This window comes from Oncorhynchus keta, unplaced genomic scaffold, assembly GCF_023373465.1.
Source record: "Oncorhynchus keta strain PuntledgeMale-10-30-2019 unplaced genomic scaffold, Oket_V2 Un_contig_1442_pilon_pilon, whole genome shotgun sequence".
Lineage (NCBI taxonomy): Eukaryota > Metazoa > Chordata > Actinopteri > Salmoniformes > Salmonidae > Oncorhynchus > Oncorhynchus keta.
The window spans coordinates 155001-170920 of NW_026278743.1; the positions used below are offsets into that span (position 1 = coordinate 155001).

Sequence of the window (15920 nt, forward strand, 5' to 3'; positions counted from 1 at the left end):
TGGTCAACAGTAGTGTTCTATATAGGGAATAGGGCTCTGGTCAACAGTAGTGTTCTATATAGGGTCTGGTCAACAGTAGTGTTCTATATAGGGAATAGGGCTCTGGTCTACAGTAGTGTTCTATATAGGGAATAGGGCTCTGGTCTACAGTAGTGTTCTATATAGGGAATAGGGCTCTGGTCAACAGTAGTGTTCTATATAGGGAATAGGGCTCTGGTCAACAGTAGTGTTCTATATAGGGAATAGGGCTCTGGTCAACAGTAGTGTTCTGAATAGGGCTCTGGTCAACAGTAGTGTTCTATATAGGGAATAGGGCTCTGGTCAACAGTAGTGTTCTATATAGGGAATAGGGCTCTGGTCAACAGTAGTGTTCTATATAGGGAATAGGGCTCTGGTCAACAGTAGTGTTCTATATAGGGAATAGGGCTCTGGTCAACAGTAGTGTTCTATATAGGGAATAGGGCTCTGGTCAACAGTAGTGTTCTGAATAGGGCTCTGGTCAACAGTAGTGTTCTATATAGGGAATAGGGCTCTGGTCAACAGTAGTGTTCTATATAGGGAATAGGGCTCTGGTCAACAGTAGTGTTCTATATAGGGAATAGGGCTCTGGTCAACAGTAGTGTTCTATATAGGGAATAGGGCTCTGGTCAACAGTAGTGTTCTATATAGGGAATAGGGCTCTGGTCAACAGTAGTGTTCTATATAGGGAATAGGGCTCTGGTCAACAGTAGTGTTCTATATAGGGAATAGGGCTCTGGTCAACAGTAGTGTTCTATATAGGGAATAGGGCTCTGGTCAACAGTAGTGTTCTATATAGGGAATAGGGCTCTGGTCAACAGTAGTGTTCTATATAGGGAATAGGGCTCTGGTCAACAGTAGTGTTCTATATAGGGAATAGGGCTCTGGTCAACAGTAGTGTTCTATATAGGGAATAGGGCTCGAAGGACTAAGCATCATCACAGTGAACAGACAAGTTGGTTGGGTTTGTTAAATATTAAATACATCAGTGTTTCTTACCTTGCAAAAAAATGTCCTGAACCTTTTGATCTTTGAGCCAGAACCGGACCTCTTCATGAAGCTGAGGGTTGTCCCTGAGAACAGGACTCAAACTGTCCACTTCCTCCTGCAGACACGTTAGCAGAGCGGACACGTTAGAACCGTATTATATACTAAAGACCATTCAGTACATTACAACTGGAGGTAGAACCGTATTATATACTAAAGACCATTCAGTACATTACAACTGGAGGTAGAACCGTATTATATACTAAAGACCATTCAGTACATTACAACTGGAGGTAGAACCGTATTATATACTAAAGACCATTCAGTACATTACAACTGGAGGTAGAACCGTATTATATACTAAAGACCATTCAGTACATTACAACTGGAGGTAGAACCGTATTATATACTAAAGACCATTCAGTACATTACAACTGGAGGTAGAACCATTCAGTGTATTATATACTAAAGACCATTCAGTACATTACAACTGGAGGTAGAACCTAAAGACCATTCAGTACATTATATACTAAAGACCATTCAGTACATTACAACTGGAGGTAGAAGTATTATATACTAAAGACCATTCAGTACATTACAACTGGAGGTAGAAGTATTATATACTAAAGACCATTCAGTACATTACAACTGGAGGTATTATATACTAAAGACCATTCAGTACATTACAACTGGAGGTAGAACCGTATTATATACTAAAGACCATTCAGTACATTACAACTGGAGGTAGAACGTATTATATACTAAAGACCATTCAGTACATTACAACTGGAGGTATTATATACTAAAGACCATTCAGTACATTACAACTGGAGGTAGAACCGTATTATATACTAAAGACCATTCAGTACATTACAACTGGAGGTAGAACCGTACATTATATACTAAAGACCATTCAGTACATTACAACTGGAGGTAGAACCGTATTATATACTAAAGACCATTCATACATTAAAGATATACTAAAGACCATTCATTACATTACAACTGGAGGTAGAACCGTATTATATACTAAAGACCATTCAGTACATTACAACTGGAGGTAGAACCGTATTATATACTAAAGACCATTCAGTACATTACAACCGTATTATATACTGGAGGTAGAACCGTATTATATACTAAAGACCATTCAGTACATTACAACTGGAGGTAGAACGTATTATATACTAAAGACCATTCAGTACATTACAATAGGTAGAACCTAAAGACCATTCAGTACATTACAACTGGAGGTAGAACCGTATTATATACTAAAGACCATTCAGTACATTACAACTGGAGGTAGAACCGTATTATATACTAAAGACCATTCAGTACATTACAACTGGAGGTAGAAGTATTATATACTAAAACATTCAGTACATTACAACTGAGGTATATACTAAAGACCATTCAGTACATTACAACTGGAGGTAGAACCGTATTATATACTAAAGACCATTCAGTACATTACAAAAGAACCATTAAAGACCATTCAGTACATTACAACTGGAGGTAGAACCGTATTATATACTAAAGACCATTCAGTACATTACAACTGGAGGTAGAACCGTATTATATACTTAAGACCATTCAGTACATTACAAAAGACCATTCAGTACATTACAACTGGAGGTAGAACCGTATTATATACTAAAGACCATTCAGTACATTACAACTGGAGGTAGAACCGTATTATATACTAAAGACCATTCAGTACATTACAACTGGAGGTAGAACCGTATTATATACTAAAGACCATTCAGTACATTACAACTGGAGGTAGAACCGTATTATATACTAAAGACCATTCAGTACATTACAACTGGAGGTAGAACCGTATTATATACTAAAGACCATTCAGTACATTACAACTGGAGGTAGAAATTATATACTAAAGACCATTCAGTACATTACAACTGGAGGTAGAAGTATTATATACTAAAGACCATTCAGTACATTACAACTGGAGGTAGAACCGTATTATATACTAAAGACCATTCAGTACATTACAACTGGAGGTAGAACCGTATTATATACTAAAGACCATTCAGTACATTACAACTGGAGGTAGAACCGTATTATATACTAAAGACCATTCAGTACATTACAACTGGAGGTAGAACCGTATTATATACTAAAGACCATTCAGTACATTACAACTGGAGGTAGAACCGTATTATATACTAAAGACCATTCAGTACATTACATTACAACTGGAGGTAGAACCGTATTATATACTAAAGACCATTCAGTACATTACAACTGGAGGTAGAACCTAAAGACCATTGTATTATATACATACTAAAGAACATCTCCTCCCCTCCCCATTCTCCGTCTGGCCCTCCTCCCCTCCCCTCCTCTGTCTGGCCCTCCTCCCCATTACCCCGTATTATATACTTAAGCCCTCCTCCCCTCCCCTTCTCTGTCTGGCCCTCCTCCCCTCCCCTTCTCTGTCTGGAACCCCCTCCTCCCCTCCCCTCCTCTGTCTGGCCCTCCTCCCCTCCCCTTCTCTGTCTGGCCCTCCTCCCCTAGAAACCCCCTTCTCTGTCTGGCCCTCCTCCCCTCCCCTTCTCTGTCTGGCCCTCCTCCCCTCCCCTTCTCTGTCTGGCCTTTCTCCCCTCTGGCCCCTCCCCCCCTCTCTGGCCCTCCTCCCCTCCCCTTCTCTGTCTGGCCCTCCTCCCCTCCCCTTCTCTCTCTGGCCTTTCTCCCCTCACCTCCCCTCTCTGGCCCTCCTCCCCTCCCCTCCCCTCTCTGGCCCTCCTCCCCTCCCTTCTCTTCTCTCTCTGGCCTTCCTCCCCTCACCTCCCCTCTCTGGCCCTCCTCCCCTCCCCTTCTCTGTCTGGCCCTCCCCCTCCCCCCTTCTCTGTCTGGCCCTCCCCCTCACCTCCCCTCTCTGGCCTCCTGGCCCCCTCCCCTTCTCCGTCTGGCCCTCCTCCCCTCCCCCTCTCTGGCCCTCCTCCCCTCCCCTTCTCTGTCTGGCCCTCCTCCCCTCCCCTTCTCTGTCTGGCCCTCCTCCCCTCACCTCCCCTCTCTGGCCCTCCTCCCCTCCCCTTCTCCGTCTGGCCCTCCTCCCCTCCCCTTCTCTCTCTGGCCCTCCTCCCCTCCCCTTCTCTCTCTGGCCCTCCTCCCCTCCCCTTCTCTGTCTGGCCCTCCTCCCCTCACCTCCCCTCTCTGGCCCTCCTCCCCTCCCCTTCTCCGTCTGGCCCTCCTCCCCTCCCCTTCTCTCTCTGGCCCTGTCCCCTCCCCCTCCTCCCCTCACCTCCCCTCTCTGGCCCTCCTCCCCTCCCCTTCTCCTCTGGCCCTCCTCCCCTCCCCTCTCTCTCTGGCCCTCCTCCTCCCCCCTCTCTCTCTGGCCCTCCTCCTCCCCTTCTCTGTCTGGCCCCCTCCCTCACCTCCCCTCTCTGGCCCTCCTCCCCTCCCCTTCTCCGTCTGGCCCTCCTCCCCTCCCCTTCTCCGTCTGGCCCTCCTTCCCTCCCCTTCTCCTCTGGCCCTCCTTCCCTCCCCTTCTCCGTCTGGCCCTCCTTCCCTCCCCTTCTCTCTCTGGGCTGTAACATCAGTGTGTTGGAGGATCTTCTATTTGTTCCAGTGGAAAACACTTACATATGGGTGTTTCTGCATTATGGAATTTAAAATACTTCCAGATACAACTCTGACCCAGAAAAACAAGGCTTCCTCTTCCCGTCCCTTTCTACTACTGAGACAGGAAGGCAGAGGGGAGAGAGGGTGTGTGTGAGTGTGAGAGGTAGCTCAGGCACTCTTCTGCTCTCTGTGCAGGCCTTGGAAGCCCCCGTCTTCAACAGACAGGACTGACTGACTGACCGACCGGACTCACAGACCGACAGGACAGACAGACAGATATACAGACAGACAGACAGGACTGACTGACCGACCGGACTCACAGACCGACAGGACAGACAGACAGACAGACCGACAGGACAGACAGACAGATATACAGACAGACAGACAGGACTGACAGACAGACAGGACTGACTGACAGACAGACAGACCGACAGGACTGACTGACAGACATACAGACAGACCGACAGGACTGACAGACCAACAGGGCTGACTGACAGACAGGACTGACTGACAGACACAGACCGACAGGACTGACAGACCGACAGGACTGACAGACCGACAGGACTGACAGACCGACAGGACTGACTGACAGACAGGACTGACTGACAGACAGGACTGACTGACAGACAGACAGACCAACAGGACTGACAGACAGACAGACCAACAGGACTGACAGACCGACAGACCGACAGGACCGACAGACCGACAGGACCGACAGACCGACAGGACTGACAGACCGACAGGACTGACAGACCGACAGGACTGACTGACAGACAGGACTGACTGACAGACAGGGCTCCAGGCTCTAATCAGCTGAGGAGAGCATCCACATAGCAGGTAGCTGAAGTTCTGTGTGGGTCTCTGTGTGTGGGTCTCTGTGTGTGTGTCTCGACAACAGTGTGGATTTAAATTACAGTCCTATCATATGACTTCCCATCCATCATTCCATAATTAACCAACTAGCCTATACCTGACCTATACATCCATCCATTAGACAGTCAACAGTAAGGTTGGTAGACCTATACATCCATTAGACAGTCAACAGTATGGTTGGTAGACCTATCCATCCATTAGACAGTCAACAGTATGGTTGGTAGACCTATCCATCCATTAGACAGTCAACAGTATGGTTGGTAGGCCTATACATCCATTAGACAGTCAACAGTATGGTTGGTAGGCCTATACATCCATTAGACAGTCAACAGTATGGTTGGTAGACCTATACATCCATTAGACAGTCAACAGTATGGTTGGTAGACCTATACATCCATTAGACAGTCAACAGTATGGTTGGTAGACCTATACATCCATTAGACAGTCAACAGTATGGTTGGTAGACCTATACATCCATTAGACAGTCAAAAGTATGGTTGGTAGACCTATACATCCATTAGACAGTCAAAAGTATGGTTGGTAGACCTATACATCCATTAGACAGTCAACAGTAAGGTTGGTAGACCTATACATCCATCCATTAGACAGTCAACAGTATGGTTGGTAGACCTATACACCCATTAGACAGTCAACAGTATGGTTGGTAGACCTATCCATCCATTAGACAGTCAACAGTATGGTTGGTAGGCCTATACATCCATTAGACAGTCAACAGTATGGTTGGTAGACCTATACACCCATTAGACAGTCAACAGTATGGTTGGTAGACCTATACATCCATTAGACAGTCAAAAGTATGGTTGGTAGACCTATACATCCATTAGACAGTCAAAAGTATGGTTGGTAGACCTATACATCCATTAGACAGTCAACAGTATGGTTGGTAGGCCTATACATCCATTAGACAGTCAACAGTATGGTTGGTAGACCTATACTATCCATCCATTAGACAGTCAACAGTATGGTTGGTAGGCCTATACATCCATTAGACAGTCAACAGTATGGTTGGTAGACCTATACACCCATTAGACAGTCAACAGTATGGTTGGTAGACCTATACATCCATTAGACAGTCAAAAGTATGGTTGGTAGACCTATACATCCATTAGACAGTCAAAAGTATGGTTGGTAGACCTATACATCCATTAGACTGTCAACAGTATGGTTGGTAGGCCTATACATCCATTAGACAGTCAACAGTATGGTTGGTAGACCTATACATCCATTAGACAGTCAACAGTAAGGTTGGTAGACCTATACATCCATTAGACAGTCAACAGTATGGTTGGTAGGCCTATACATCCATCCATTAGACAGTCAACAGTATGGTTGGTAGACCTATACATCCATTAGACAGTCAACAGTATGGTTGGTAGGCCTATACATCCATCCATTAGACAGTCAACAGTATGGTTGGTAGACCTATACATCCATTAGACAGTCAACAGTATGGTTGGTAGACCTATACATCCATTAGACAGTCAACAGTATGGTTGGTAGACCTATACATCCATTAGACAGTCAACAGTATGGTTGGTAGACCTATACATCCATCCATTAGACAGTCAACAGTATGGTTGGTAGACCTATACATCCATTAGACAGTCAACAGTATGGTTGGTAGACCTATACATCCATTAGACAGTCAACAGTATGGTTGGTAGACCTATACATCCATTAGACAGTCAACAGTATGGTTGGTAGACCTATACATCCATTAGACAGTCAACAGTATGGTTGGTAGACCTATACATCCATTAGACAGTCAACAGTATGGTTGGTAGACCTATACATCCATCCATTAGACAGTCAACAGTATGGTTGGTAGACCTATACATCCATTAGACAGTCAACAGTATGGTTGGTAGACCTATACATCCATTAGACAGTCAACAGTATGGTTGGTAGACCTATACATCCATTAGAGAGTCAACAGTATGGTTGGTAGGCCTATACATCCATCCATTAGACAGTCAACAGTATGGTTGGTAGACCTATACATCCATTAGACAGTCAACAGTATGGTTGGTAGACCTATACATCCATTAGACAGTCAACAGTATGGTTGGTAGACCTATACATCCATTAGACAGTCAACAGTATGGTTGGTAGACCTATACATCCATTAGACAGTCAACAGTATGGTTGGTAGACCTATACATCCATTAGACAGTCAACAGTATGGTTGGTAGACCTATACATCCATTAGACAGTCAACAGTATGGTTGGTAGGCCTATACATCCATCCATTAGACAGTCAACAGTATGGTTGGTAGGCCTATACATCCATTAGAGAGTCAACAGTAAGGTTGGTAGACCTATACATCCATCCATTAGACAGTCAACAGTATGGTTGGTAGACCTATACATCCATTAGAGAGTCAACAGTATGGTTGGTAGGCCTATACATCCATCCATTAGACAGTCAACAGTATGCTTGGTAGGCCTATACATCCATTAGACAGTCAACAGTATGGTTGGTAGACCTATACATCCATTAGACAGTCAACAGTATGGTTGGTAGGCCTATACATCCATTAGACAGTCAACAGTATGGTTGGTAGACCTATACATCCATTAGACTGTCAACAGTATGGTTGGTAGACCTATACATCCATTAGACAGTCAACAGTATGGTTGGTAGACCTATACATCCATTAGACAGTCAACAGTATGGTTGGTAGACCTATACATCCATTAGACAGTCAACAGTATGGTTGGTAGACCTATACATCCATTAGACAGTCAACAGTATGGTTGGTAGACCTATACATCCATTAGACAGTCAACAGTATGGTTGGTAGACCTATACATCCATGCCAGCAGCATACCACCCTGCATACCACTGCTGGCAGTGGTGTTTGAGGGCCAGTAGGAGGCACTCTTTCCTCTGGTTTAAAAAAATGTCCCAATGAACCAGGGCAGTGATTGGGGACATTGCCCTGTGTAGGGTGCCGTCTTTCGGGTGTCCTGACTCTGAGGTCATTAAAGATCCCATGACACTTAACGTAAGAGTAGGTGTTAACCCCGGTGTCCTGGCTAAATTCCCAATCTGACCTTCAAACCATCACGGTCGGCTCATTCAGCCCCCAGGTCGTTGCTGTAAATGAGAACGTGTTCACAGGACTCAGTGGGACAGAACATGAGCGGGACTCAGTGGGACAGCAGCTCAGACAGAACACTAGTGGGACTCAGTGGGACAGCAGCTCAGACAGAACACTAGTGGGACTCAGTGGGACAGCAGCTCAGACAGAACACTAGTGGGACTCAGTGGGACAGCAGCTCAGACAGAACACTAGTGGGACTCAGTGGGACAGCAGCTCAGACAGAACACTAGTGGGACTCAGTGGGACAGCAGCTCAGACAGAACACTAGTGGGACTCAGTGGGCCAGCAGCTCAGACAGAACACTAGTGGGACTCAGTGGGCCAGCAGCTCAGACAGAACACTAGTGGGACTCAGTGGGACAGCAGCTCAGACAGAACACTAGTGGGACTCAGTGGGACAGCAGCTCAGACAGAACACTAGTGGGACTCAGTGGGACAGCAGCTCAGACAGAACACTAGTGGGACTCAGTGGGACAGCAGCTCAGACAGAACACTAGTGGGACTCAGTGGGACAGCAGCTCAGACAGAACACTAGTGGGACTCAGTGGGACAGCAGCTCAGACAGAACACTAGCAGAACACTAGCGGGACTCAGTGGGACAGCAGCTCAGACAGAACACTAGTGGGACTCAGTGGGACAGCAGCTCAGACAGAACACTAGTGGGACTCAGTGGGACAGCAGCTCAGACAGAACACTAGTGGGACTCAGTGGGACAGCAGCTCAGACAGAACACTAGTGGGACTCAGTGGGACAGCAGCTCAGACAGAACACTAGTGGGACTCAGTGGGCCAGCAGCTCAGACAGAACACTAGTGGGACTCAGTGGGCCAGCAGCTCAGACAGAACACTAGTGGGACTCAGTGGGACAGCAGCTCAGACAGAACACTAGTGGGACTCAGTGGGACAGCAGCTCAGACAGAACACTAGTGGGACTCAGTGGGACAGCAGCTCAGACAGAACACTAGTGGGACTCAGTGGGACAGCAGCTCAGACAGAACACTAGCAGAACACTAGTGGGACTCAGTGGGACAGCAGCTCAGACAGAACACTAGTGGGACTCAGTGGGCCAGCAGCTCAGACAGAACACTAGTGGGACTCAGTGGGCCAGCAGCTCAGACAGAACACTAGTGGGACTCAGTGGGACAGCAGCTCAGGCAGAACACTAGTGGGACTCAGTGGGACAGCAGCTCAGACAGAACACTAGTGGGACTCAGTGGGACAGCAGCTCAGACAGAACACTAGTGGGACTCAGTGGGACAGCAGCTCAGACAGAACACTAGTGGGACTCAGTGGGCCAGCAGCTCAGACAGAACACTAGTGGGACTCAGTGGGCCAGCAGCTCAGACAGAACACTAGTGGGACTCAGTGGGACAGCAGCTCAGACAGAACACTAGTGGGACTCAGTGGGACAGCAGCTCAGACAGAACACTAGTGGGACTCAGTGGGACAGCAGCTCAGACAGAACACTAGTGGGACTCAGTGGGACAGCAGCTCAGACAGAACACTAGTGGGACTCAGTGGGACAGCAGCTCAGACAGAACACTAGTGGGACTCAGTGGGACAGCAGCTCAGACAGAACACTAGCAGAACACTAGCGGGACTCAGTGGGACAGCAGCTCAGACAGAACACTAGTGGGACTCAGTGGGACAGCAGCTCAGACAGAACACTAGTGGGACTCAGTGGGACAGCAGCTCAGACAGAACACTAGTGGGACTCAGTGGGACAGCAGCTCAGACAGAACACTAGTGGGACTCAGTGGGACAGCAGCTCAGACAGAACACTAGTGGGACTCAGTGGGCCAGCAGCTCAGACAGAACACTAGTGGGACTCAGTGGGCCAGCAGCTCAGACAGAACACTAGTGGGACTCAGTGGGACAGCAGCTCAGACAGAACACTAGTGGGACTCAGTGGGACAGCAGCTCAGACAGAACACTAGTGGGACTCAGTGGGACAGCAGCTCAGACAGAACACTAGTGGGACTCAGTGGGACAGCAGCTCAGACAGAACACTAGCAGAACACTAGCGGGACTCAGTGGGACAGCAGCTCAGACAGAACACTAGTGGGACTCAGTGGGACAGCAGCTCAGACAGAACACTAGTGGGACTCAGTGGGACAGCAGCTCAGACAGAACACTAGTGGGACTCAGTGGGACAGCAGCTCAGACAGAACACTAGTGGGACTCAGTGGGACAGCAGCTCAGACAGAACACTAGTGGGACTCAGTGGGCCAGCAGCTCAGACAGAACACTAGTGGGACTCAGTGGGCCAGCAGCTCAGACAGAACACTAGTGGGACTCAGTGGGACAGCAGCTCAGACAGAACACTAGTGGGACTCAGTGGGACAGCAGCTCAGACAGAACACTAGTGGGACTCAGTGGGACAACAGCTCAGACAGAACACGAGTGGGACTCAGTGGGACAGCAGCTCAGACAGAACACTAGTGGGACTCAGTGGGACAGCAGCTCAGACAGAACACTAGTGGGACAGCAGCTCAGACAGAACACTAGTGGGACTCAGTGGGACTCAGTGGGACAGCAGCTCAGACAGAACACTAGTGGGACTCAGTGGGACAGCAGCTCAGACAGAACACTAGTGGGACTCAGTGGGACAGCAGCTCAGACAGAACACTAGTGGGACTCAGTGGGACAGCAGCTCAGACAGAACACTAGTGGGACTCAGTGGGACAGCAGCTCAGACAGAACACTAGTGGGACTCAGTGGGACAGCAGCTCAGACAGAACACTAGTGGGACTCAGTGGGACAACAGCTCAGACAGAACACGAGTGGGACTCAGTGGGACAGCAGCTCAGACAGAACACTAGTGGGACTCAGTGGGACAGCAGCTCAGACAGAACACTAGTGGGACAGCAGCTCAGACAGAACACTAGTGGGACTCAGTGGGACTCAGTGGGACAGCAGCTCAGACAGAACACTAGTGGGACTCAGTGGGACAGCAGCTCAGACAGAACACTAGTGGGACTCAGTGGGACAGCAGCTCAGACAGAACACTAGTGGGACTCAGTGGGACAACAGCTCAGACAGAACACGAGTGGGACTCAGTGGGACAGCAGCTCAGACAGAACACTAGTGGGACTCAGTGGGACAGCAGCTCAGACAGAACACTAGTGGGACAGCAGCTCAGACAGAACACTAGTGGGACTCAGTGGGACTCAGTGGGACAGCAGCTCAGACAGAACACTAGTGGGACTCAGTGGGACAGCAGCTCAGACAGAACACTAGTGGGACTCAGTGGGACAGCAGCTCAGACAGAACACTAGTGGGACTCAGTGGGACAGCAGCTCAGACAGAACACTAGTGGGACTCAGTGGGACAGCAGCTCAGACAGAACACTAGTGGGACTCAGTGGGACAGCAGCTCAGACAGAACACTAGTGGGACTCAGTGGGACAGCAGCTCAGACAGAACACTAGTGGGACTCAGTGGGACAGCAGCTCAGACAGAACACAGGTGGTGACTAGGAGGTGGTGTCTAGGAGGTGATGTCTAGGAGGTGATGTCTAGGAGGAGGAGGTGGTGTCTAGGAGGTGGTGGGTCCGATACTATGGCAACCCAGTATGAGTGTCGTGAGTAAATGTCTTGTTGCTGGGGCGATGTAATAAATATGGCTGCCGAGTGTAACACAGAAATGTGGGGGGGGCTGTTGCTACGGTAATATGATACAAGGCTACAGTGTGGTGTTGTTTCTGGTTTCTCCTGTAATGTTCTGGGCTCTGCATGACTAAAGCATGATCTTATGTTGCTGGCTAAATGTAATGTTGAACGCCCATAGTGAGTGTGTGTGTGTGTTCACGGAGTGTCGCTATAGTAACATGATACTACCCTGAGCGAAGGACAGAGACCCAAATGAACACTAGCATGTGAGAGAAAGGGAGAGCTGTGAGACAGTGGGGGCTTTGTCTGTGCAGCCCTGCCTTCCTTCCAGGGAAAGCCATTAAGTTGTGTTGGTGCTACAGAACAGAGTAGCACTGTCAGTTCTGGATCACTGAGGGAGACTGTTGTGTAGCAGAGCCAACAGCTGCAGTCCATCCCTCTACCCTGCGACAGTCACCTCACTACCCTGCTACAGTCACCCTGCTACAGTCACCTCACTACCCTGCTACAGTCACCTCACTACCCTGCTACAGTCACCCTGCTACAGTCACCCTGCTACAGTCACCTCACTACCCTGCTACAGTCACCTCACTACCCTGCTACAGTCACCCTGCTACAGTCACCTCACCACCCTGCTACAGTCACCTCACCACCCTGCTACAGTCACCTCACCACCCTGCTACAGTCACCTCACCACCCTGCTACAGTCACCTCACCACCCTGCTACAGTCACCTCACCACCCTGCTACAGTCACCTCACTACCCTGCTACAGTCACCTCACTACCCTGCTACAGTCACCCTGCTACAGTCACCTCACTACCCTGCTACAGTCACCTCACTACCCTGCTAAAGTCACCCTGCTACAGTCACCTCACTACCCTGCTACAGTCACCTCACCACCCTGCTACAGTCACCTCACTACCCTGCTACAGTCACCCTGCTACAGTCACCTCACTACCCTGCTACAGTCACCTCACCACCCTGCTACAGTCACCTCACTACCCTGCTACAGTCACCCTGCTACAGTCACCCTGCTACAGTCACCTCACTACCCTGCTACAGTCACCTCACTACCCTGCTACAGTCACCCTGCTACAGTCACCTCACTACCCTGCTACAGTCACCCTGCTACAGTCACCTCACCACCCTGCTACAGTCACCTCACCACCCTGCTACAGTCACCCTGCTACAGTCACCTCACTACCCTGCTACAGTCACCTCACCACCCTGCTACAGTCACCTCACTACCCTGCTACAGTCACCCTGCTACAGTCACCTCACCACCCTGCTAGTCATCTCACTACCCTGCTACAGTCACCTCACTACCCTGCTACAGTCACCTCACTACCCTGCTACAGTCACCTCACTACCCTGCTACAGTCACCTCACTACCCTGCTACAGTAACCTCAGTCACCCTGCTACAGTCACCTCACTACCCTGCTACAGTCACCTCACCACCCTGCTACAGTCACCTCACTACCCTGCTACAGTCACCTCACCACCCTGCTACAGTCACCTCACCACCCTGCTACAGTCACCTCACCACCCTGCTACAGTCACCTCACCACCCTGCTACAGTCACCTCAGTCACCCTGCTACAGTCACCTCACTACCCTGCTACAGTCACCCTGCTACAGTCACCTCACCACCCTACTACAGTCACCTCAGTCACCCTGCTACAGTCACATCGCTACCCTGCTACAGTCACCCTGCTACAGTCACCTCACTACCCTGCTACAGTCACCCTGCTAGTCACCTCACTACCCTGCTACAGTCACCTCACTACCCTGCTACAGTCACCTCACCACCCTGCTACAGTCACCTCACCACCCTGCTACAGTCACCTCACTACCCTGCTACAGTCACCTCACCACCCTGCTACAGTCACCTCACCACCCTGCTACAGTCACCTCACCACCCTGCTACAGTCACCTCAGTCACCCTGCTACAGTCACCTCACTACCCTGCTACAGTCACCCTGCTACAGTCACCTCACCACCCTGCTACAGTCACCTCAGTCACCCTGCTAGTCACATCGCTACCCTGCTACAGTCACCCTGCTACAGTCACCTCACTACCCTGCTACAGTCACCCTGCTAGTCACCTCACTACCCTGCTACAGTCACCTCACTACCCTGCTACAGTCACCTCACCACCCTGCTACAGTCACCTCACCACCCTGCTACCGTCACCCTGCTACAGTCACCTCACTACCCTGCTACAGTCACCTCACCACCCTGCTACAGTCACCTCACTACCCTGCTACAGTCACCTCACTACCCTGCTACAGTCACCCTGCTACAGTCACCCTGCTACAGTCACCTCACCACCCTGCTACAGTCACCTCACTACCCTGCTACAGTCACCCTGCTACAGTCACCTCACCACCCTGCTACAGTCACCTCACCACCCTGCTACAGTCACCTCACCACCCTGCTACAGTCACCTCACCACCCTGCTACAGTCACCTCACCACCCTGCTACAGTCACCTCACCACCCTGCTACAGTCACCTCACCACCCTGCTACAGTCACCTCGCTACCCTGCTACAGTCACCCTGCTACCGTAACACCGCGACCCTGCTACCGTCACCTCACTACCCTGCTACAGTCACCTCACTACCCTGCTACAGTCACCTCACCACCCTGCTACAGTCACCTCACCACCCTGCTACAGTCACCTCACCACCCTGCTACAGTCACCTCACCACCCTGCTACAGTCACCTCACCACCCTGCTACAGTCACCTCACCACCCTGCTACAGTCACCTCAGTCACCCTGCTACAGTCACCTCACTACCCTGCTACAGTCACCCTGCTACAGTCACCTCACCACCCTGCTACAGTCACCTCAGTCACCCTGCTACAGTCACATCGCTACCCTGCTACAGTCACCCTGCTACAGTCACCTCACTACCCTGCTACAGTCACCCTGCTAGTCACCTCACTACCCTGCTACAGTCACCTCACTACCCTGCTACAGTCACCTCACCACCCTGCTACAGTCACCTCACCACCCTGCTACAGTCACCCTGCTACAGTCACCTCACTACCCTGCTACAGTCACCTCACCACCCTGCTACAGTCACCTCACTACCCTGCTACAGTCACCTCACTACCCTGCTACAGTCACCCTGCTACAGTCACCCTGCTACAGTCACCTCACTACCCTGCTACAGTCACCTCACTACCCTGCTACAGTCACCCTGCTACAGTCACCTCACCACCCTGCTACAGTCACCTCACCACCCTGCTACAGTCACCTCACCACCCTGCTACAGTCACCTCACCACCCTGCTACAGTCACCTCACCACCCTGCTACAGTCACCTCACCACCCTGCTACAGTCACCTCACTACCCTGCTACAGTCACCCTGCTACAGTCACCTCACTACCCTGCTACAGTCACCCTGCTACAGTCACCTCACCACCCTGCTACAGTCACCTCACTACCCTGCTACAGTCACCTCACTACCCTGCTACAGTCACCTCACTACCCTGCTACAGTCACCCTGCTACAGTCACCTCACTACCCTGCTACAGTCACCTCACCACCCTGCTACAGTCACCTCACTACCCTGCTACAGTCACCCTGCTACAGTCACCCTGCTACAGTCACCTCACTACCCTGCTACAGTCACCTCACTACCCTGCTACAGTCACCCTGCTACAGTCACCTCACTACCCTGCTACAGTCACCCTGCTACAGTCACCTCACCACCC

The 15920-nt window shown here is 49.9% G+C and overlaps 1 pseudogene; it reads right to left on the reverse strand.

Annotated features, from left to right (window-relative positions):
- LOC118383855 (probable JmjC domain-containing histone demethylation protein 2C) overlaps positions 1-1120 on the reverse strand; it is a 37427-nt pseudogene extending 36307 nt beyond the window's left edge.
- Positions 1121-15920: the final 14800 nt, after the last annotated feature.